The sequence below is a fragment of the Schistocerca gregaria genome, unplaced genomic scaffold, assembly GCF_023897955.1.
Source record: "Schistocerca gregaria isolate iqSchGreg1 unplaced genomic scaffold, iqSchGreg1.2 ptg000578l, whole genome shotgun sequence".
NCBI lineage: Eukaryota > Metazoa > Arthropoda > Insecta > Orthoptera > Acrididae > Schistocerca > Schistocerca gregaria.
In genome coordinates, this window is record NW_026061969.1 from 237,501 (window position 1) to 245,000 (window position 7,500).

Below are 7,500 nucleotides of genomic sequence, written 5' to 3' on the forward strand. Positions count from 1 at the left end.
GCCGAAATCGCAACTCCGGCGGATGAACGGCGGACTTTTCTCGCAGTCGTAAGTTGCAATCCACCCCTATATCTTGCGTCTCATGAAGAGTTATATCAAGTATGCCAAATTCCCGCTGTCCCTATACATGCAGTAAGTTCGTCATGGGCGCTGGCCGGCAGGCCGCGAGACCTGACGCCCGGCGGCAAAGAGTGCTCCTCTGAGGATATAGATGTTCCGTTCCGCCGCACAATGGTGACGGTGACCGCTGCCTGCGGTGGCAACGCTGGGCACAGTCGATACTCGCCGTGTGGTGGAAGGTAAACATTATGCGGTACATCAGTACTTTCCTAATAGTTCGGTCGTCTCACGGCACTGCTTAGTAAATGATGCAAGGCCACATATAGATGATTTATGCGAATGTCCCTATACGTGCTGTAAGACTGGGCACACAACGTGAATCGCACGTCAGCCAGACACTCGAACATGCACTACTCTCGGCCTGCAACGGAGACACACAATACGTAAACATCTGGAATGCGACAATGTCGAGTGCACCCTCTCTGCCACATTGCACCGTCGACACTATGATAACCAGACCAGTAGGTCCACCTATAAAAGCACAATACCACACTCCTCCGACAACTACCATTGCTCAGATAAACCAACACCACCAACACACATCCTACACAGAGGGGCACCAAATATCACCACCCGCCCTCGTGTTATACCACATGAAAAATTGCAGAAGTGAGAGACACAGACCCGCCAGCCTCTTGCTACAAGCATCGAACCGACGTGACGTATCTGACGGTGACTCAGGCATCCGCGTACTGCCACCACTATCCACCCCCCCCCCTCTCTGCCCCCTTCCCACACAATACCAAATTTAACCAACTTTATCGCTTAACCTAACTGTGGTTTTACCAGATTATCGCTTAACCTAACTGTGGCTGTACCAGATTATCGCTTAACCTAACTGTGGCTGTACCAGATTATCGCTTAACCTAACTGTGGCTGTACCAGATTATCGCTTAACCTAACTGTGGCTGTACCAGATTATCGCTTAACCTAACTGTGGCTGTACCAGATTATCGCTTAACCTAACTGTGGCTGTACCAGATTATCGCTTAACCTAACTGTGGTTGTACCAGATTATCCCTTAACCTAACTCAATTTGTCCCTTAACCTAACTCAATTTGTCCCTTAACCTAACTCAATTTGTCCCTTAACCTAACTCAATTTGTCCCTTAACCTAACTCAATTTGTCCCTTAACCTAACTCAATTTGTCCCTTAACCTAACTCAATTTGTCCCTTAACCTAACTCAATTTGTCCCTTAACCTAACTCAATTTGTCCCTTAACCTAACTCAATTTGTCCCTTAACCTAACTCAATTTGTCCCTTAACCTAACTCAATTTGTCCCTTAACCTAACTCAATTTGTCCCTTAACCTAACCCACGTTGTCCCTTAACCTAACTCAATTTGTCCCTTAACCTAACTCAATTTGTCCCTTAACCTAACTCAATTTGTCCCTTAACCTAACTCAATTTGTCCCTTAACCTAACTCAATTTGTCCCTTAACCTAACTCAATTTGTCCCTTAACCTAACTCAATTTGTCCCTTAACCTAACCCACGTTGTCCCTTAACCTAACCCACGTTGTCCCTTAACCTAACCCACGTTGTCCCTTAACCTAACCCACGTTGTCCCTTAACCTAACCCACGTTGTCCCTTAACCTAACCCACGTTGTCCCTTAACCTAACCCACGTTGTCCCTTAACCTAACCCACGTTGTCCCTTAACCTAACCCACGTTGTCCCTTAACCTAACCCACGTTGTCCCTTAACCTAACCCACGTTGTCCCTTAACCTAACCCACGTTGTCCCTTAACCTAACCCACGTTGTCCCTTAACCTAACCCACGTTGTCCCTTAACCTAACCCACGTTGTCCCTTAACCTAACCCACGTTGTCCCTTAACCTAACCCACGTTGTCCCTTAACCTAACCCACGTTGTCCCTTTGCCTAACATAGTTCACTGCTCGGAATCTCTGGTGTCGTTGTTATCCTCATGTAGATGTCTTGCGAGTGTTGCTTACTTTCCACATATTCCCGCTATCCACTGTCAATTGTACTGCAATAGGACTATATCGCCCCCCCCCCCCCTCTGCCCCTCTCTTTGTGTCTCCGTCCTCTCAAGCTGGTCGGTCTGGCGTTTGAGTGTTAAATGAGCCTCGCAGCTGTTCAGTTGCGTTCAGATGTCGACGCCCTCAGTGTACGTCGTGGTATGGTCTGTGTCCATTGTCCGCTGATGTCGTACGCGTAACCCACACGCTGTACCGATCATCGGTAGTTACGTACAGAGTGAAGTAGTGTGATACGTGTGACCGTACGCTGGCTGTGCCCAACGGTGTCGAATCTCAATTTCCATATGTTGTGCTCGATGCTACTTGTCTCGTCTCCCAATAACAGCTAGGTTGCACTGTGGTACGCCGTAGAGGCGTGTGGGAGGAACGTACGAACGCATTGTATGTCACCCTGGGTCGCTGGGGGTGGTGGTGCGGTGAGTCAGGTCAGGTCAGCGTGAGCCGACACTAGATCGCGTGTTTGTATTCCGACTTTGTCGTATTGCCTCACACAAAGTGCTACCCTGGTGGACCGCGTTCCATATCTGGGACATGCCGCAGATGCCGGTTGACAGTGGATCGCGGAAGGGACATCGCATACGTGCGCGGGCCACCTTCCACGTGTTCTCTTCTGCACATGTCGCAGTGTGTATGTGGTCTGATGTAGCGTGTCGTGACACATGACATCCTGGCATGCAAGAATTGTTGAATTCGCAAATGTAGGTGGACATCTACGTTTACTGCCCAAGATACGCAAATGAACTGGAAATCCGTTGTTGAGCGGTTGTTCACGCTGGAGGTGAATCTGTGATGGCGACGATCGGTACAGCTATTAACCGGTTGTTTCAGCGGTACCCGCCACATCCACACACGTGACTAGGCCCATGTGGGTATGAAGCGATACGCGGCGGTGGCTTGGTGGGACTGTTCCCGGCCGGTGAAGGGGGGCCGCCCGGCGTGTTGGCCGCGCGCTGCGTGGGCGCACGCGCAACAGGCGGCTGGTGGGGGGCGCCGAGTGGCAGGAGCGCCAGCCGACGGGCTCGGCAGGCGGCGCAGCTACGCTGCGGCGCACCCTGCACGCGGCGCCTGGCGGCCAAAGTTGGTTCAGCCGAGCCCGGTGCGAAGCGCGGTGGACATCTGCAGTGTGCTGGTCTGATTGAGGACTGTGTGCGTTGAGGATGCGCCGCCGCCTGGCACTCGGCGCCGCGACGCCGTCTGCTGCTCGGCTCGCCCCAGCGGTTCTCGCAGGTGGTTTGTATCGCAGTTGTGCGGACGTGTTGGCGCGTGCGCTGTGCTGGGAGAGTTCGCTTCTGCACCCAAGTGGGGCTTTGCCCTTGTGTGGCGCTGGCGTTGGAGCTGCCGGTCACCATAGGTGGCGCGTGTTGTCTCCCGCCGGCAATGCCACGACAGCACGCTCCCGGGCCTCTGTCGGCAGCGGCAAGCTCAGTTGGGAGCAAGGGTGTTCGCACTAAAACCGTCTACTCGCCTAACTCCGGGCGATTGCGCCTCTCTCGAAACCGACCAAGTACCTAGGACGGCGCTGCGCGCCGCCGGGACCTGAGAGGGTTTCGAGGTGTATCGTGCAGGGGAGCTCGGCCTCCTCCTGTTTGCAGAATAATTGAGCGGACGCTTGCGTGTTCGCGCGGGCCCCCGGGACACACTCCCGGGCGGCCGGCTGCTCAGCTCTAGTTGACGCAGCTCCCTGGTTGATCCTGCCAGTAGTCATATGCTTGTCTCAAAGATTAAGCCATGCATGTCTCAGTACAAGCCGCATTAAGGTGAAACCGCGAATGGCTCATTAAATCAGTTATGGTTCCTTAGATCGTACCCACGTTACTTGGATAACTGTGGTAATTCTAGAGCTAATACATGCAAACAGAGTCCCGACCAGAGATGGAAGGGACGCTTTTATTAGATCAAAACCAATCGGATTGGCTTGTCTGGTCCGTTTGCCTTGGTGACTCTGAATAACTTTGGGCTGATCGCACGGTCCTCGTACCGGCGACGCATCTTTCAAATGTCTGCCTTATCAACTGTCGATGGTAGGTTCTGCGCCTACCATGGTTGTAACGGGTAACGGGGAATCAGGGTTCGATTCCGGAGAGGGAGCCTGAGAAACGGCTACCACATCCAAGGAAGGCAGCAGGCGCGCAAATTACCCACTCCCGGCACGGGGAGGTAGTGACGAAAAATAACGATACGGGACTCATCCGAGGCCCCGTAATCGGAATGAGTACACTTTAAATCCTTTAACGAGTATCTATTGGAGGGCAAGTCTGGTGCCAGCAGCCGCGGTAATTCCAGCTCCAATAGCGTATATTAAAGTTGTTGCGGTTAAAAAGCTCGTAGTTGGATTTGTGTCCCACGCTGTTGGTTCACCGCCCGTCGGTGTTTAACTGGCATGTATCGTGGGACGTCCTGCCGGTGGGGCGAGCCGAAGGGGTGCTTTCGCGTCCCGAGGCGGACCCCGTTTAAATCCTACCAGGGTGCTCTTTGTTGAGTGTCTCGGTGGGCCGGCACGTTTACTTTGAACAAATTAGAGTGCTTAAAGCAGGCAAGCCCGCCTGAATACTGTGTGCATGGAATAATGGAATAGGACCTCGGTTCTATTTTGTTGGTTTTCGGAACCCGAGGTAATGATTAATAGGGACAGGCGGGGGCATTCGTATTGCGACGTTAGAGGTGAAATTCTTGGATCGTCGCAAGACGAACAGAAGCGAAAGCATTTGCCAAGTATGTTTTCATTAATCAAGAACGAAAGTTAGAGGTTCGAAGGCGATCAGATACCGCCCTAGTTCTAACCATAAACGATGCCAGCCAGCGATCCGCCGCAGTTCCTCCGATGACTCGGCGGGCAGCCTCCGGGAAACCAAAGCTTTTGGGTTCCGGGGGAAGTATGGTTGCAAAGCTGAAACTTAAAGGAATTGACGGAAGGGCACCACCAGGAGTGGAGCCTGCGGCTTAATTTGACTCAACACGGGAAACCTCACCAGGCCCGGACACCGGAAGGATTGACAGATTGATAGCTCTTTCTTGATTCGGTGGGTGGTGGTGCATGGCCGTTCTTAGTTGGTGGAGCGATTTGTCTGGTTAATTCCGATAACGAACGAGACTCTAGCCTGCTAACTAGTCGCGTGACATCCTTCGTGCTGTCAGCGATTACTTTTCTTCTTAGAGGGACAGGCGGCTTCTAGCCGCACGAGATTGAGCAATAACAGGTCTGTGATGCCCTTAGATGTTCTGGGCCGCACGCGCGCTACACTGAAGGAATCAGCGTGTCTTCCTAGGCCGAAAGGTCGGGGTAACCCGCTGAACCTCCTTCGTGCTAGGGATTGGGGCTTGCAATTGTTCCCCATGAACGAGGAATTCCCAGTAAGCGCGAGTCATAAGCTCGCGTTGATTACGTCCCTGCCCTTTGTACACACCGCCCGTCGCTACTACCGATTGAATGATTTAGTGAGGTCTTCGGACTGGTACGCGGCATCGACTCTGTCGTTGCCGATGCTACCGGAAAGATGACCAAACTTGATCATTTAGAGGAAGTAAAAGTCGTAACAAGGTTTCCGTAGGTGAACCTGCGGAAGGATCATTACCGACTAGACTGCATGTCTTTCGATGTGCGTGTCGTGTCGTGTCGCGCAACACGCTACCTGTACGGCAGTGGCCGTGCGCCGCGTGCGGAACCACGCGTGCCTCTCAAAACTAGCGGAAGTGTTGTTGTTGTGTGGTACGAGCGCTGAAGCTCTGGAGCGGCTGGCCTGCGGTACCTGGCGCCTGGCGCCGGTTTTGAATGACGTTCGCCCGAGTGCCTGTCCGCTCCGGTGTGGAGCCGTACGACGCCCATCGGCTGTGAGGCCGTTGGACACAAAAAAAAATAGTGGAACAGGGGCCGTCAGACGCCTCAGTCCCGCAAATGCTACTGTCTTGAAAGAGACAGTGGGAGACTGAAAAGGAAAAGATCACCCAGGACGGTGGATCACTCGGCTCGTGGGTCGATGAAGAACGCAGCAAATTGCGCGTCGACATGTGAACTGCAGGACACATGAACATCGACGTTTCGAACGCACATTGCGGTCCATGGATTCCGTTCCCGGGCCACGTCTGGCTGAGGGTCGGCTACGTATACTGAAGCGCGCGGCGTTTGTCCCGCTTCGGAGACGTGGGAGTGTCGTGGTCGCCTGTGTGGCCGGCCGCGTCTCCTTAAACGTGCGATGCGCGCCCGTCGCCTGGCGGTTCGCATACCGGTACTTTCTCGGTAGCGTGCACAGCCGGCTGGCGGTGTGGCGTGCGACACCTCGTACAACGACCTCAGAGCAGGCGAGACTACCCGCTGAATTTAAGCATATTACTAAGCGGAGGAAAAGAAACTAACAAGGATTCCCCCAGTAGCGGCGAGCGAACAGGGAAGAGTCCAGCACCGAACCCCGCAGGCTGCCGCCTGTCGTGGCATGTGGTGTTTGGGAGGGTCCACTACCCCGACGCCTCGCGCCGAGCCCAAGTCCAACTTGAATGAGGCCACGGCCCGTAGAGGGTGCCAGGCCCGTAGCGGCCGGTGCGAGCGTCGGCGGGACCTCTCCTTCGAGTCGGGTTGCTTGAGAGTGCAGCTCCAAGTGGGTGGTAAACTCCATCTGAGACTAAATATGACCACGAGACCGATAGCGAACAAGTACCGTGAGGGAAAGTTGAAAAGAACTTTGAAGAGAGAGTTCAAAAGTACGTGAAACCGTTCTGGGGTAAACGTGAGAAGTCCGAAAGGTCGAACGGGTGAGATTCACGCCCATCCGGCCACTGGCCCCCGCCCTCGGCAGATGGGGCCGGCCGCCCGCGCGGAGCAATCCGCGGCGGGGTCGTGTCCGGTTGCCTTTCCACTCGCCGCGGGGTGGGGCCGTTCCGGTGTGCGGTGGGCCGCACTTCTCCCCTAGTAGGACGTCGCGACCCGCTGGGTGCCGGCCTACGGCCCGGGTGCGCAGCCTGTCCTTCCGCGGGCCTCGGTTCGCGTCTGTTGGGCAGAGCCCCGGTGTCCTGGCTGGCTGCTCGGCGGTATATCTGGAGGAGTCGATTCGCCCCTTTGGGCGCTCGGGCTCCCGGCAAGCGCGCGCGGTTCTTCCCGGATGACGGACCTACCTGGCCCGGCCCCGGACCCGCGCCGCTGTTGGCTCGGGATGCTCTCGGGCGGAATAATCGCTCCCGTCAGCGGCGCTTCAGCTTTGGACAATTTCACGACCCGTCTTGAAACACGGACCAAGGAGTCTAACATGTGCGCGAGTCATTGGGCTGTACGAAACCTAAAGGCGTAATGAAAGTGAAGGTCTCGCCTTGCGCGGGCCGAGGGAGGATGGGGCTTCCCCGCCCTTCACGGGGCGGCGGCCTCCGCACTCCCGGGGCGTCTCGTCCT

General features: G+C 54.8%; 3 non-coding genes across 3 annotated transcripts in view; all 3 read left to right on the forward strand.

Moving 5' to 3' along the window:
* The first annotated feature begins 3,804 nt into the window (after positions 1-3,804).
* LOC126315892 (small subunit ribosomal RNA) lies at positions 3,805-5,697 on the forward strand. The gene has a single exon (XR_007555998.1). It is a non-coding gene; the product is annotated as a small subunit ribosomal RNA (ribosomal RNA).
* A 368-nt stretch (positions 5,698-6,065) lies between these two features.
* LOC126315882 (5.8S ribosomal RNA) lies at positions 6,066-6,220 on the forward strand. Its single transcript, XR_007555989.1, has one exon. It is a non-coding gene; the product is annotated as a 5.8S ribosomal RNA (ribosomal RNA).
* A 188-nt stretch (positions 6,221-6,408) lies between these two features.
* Positions 6,409-7,500, forward strand: part of LOC126315915 (large subunit ribosomal RNA) — a 4,222-nt gene continuing 3,130 nt past the window's right edge. Inside the window, exon 1 of the ribosomal RNA XR_007556018.1 lies at positions 6,409-7,500. This exon is cut by the window's right edge and continues 3,130 nt beyond it. This is a non-coding gene — a ribosomal RNA (large subunit ribosomal RNA).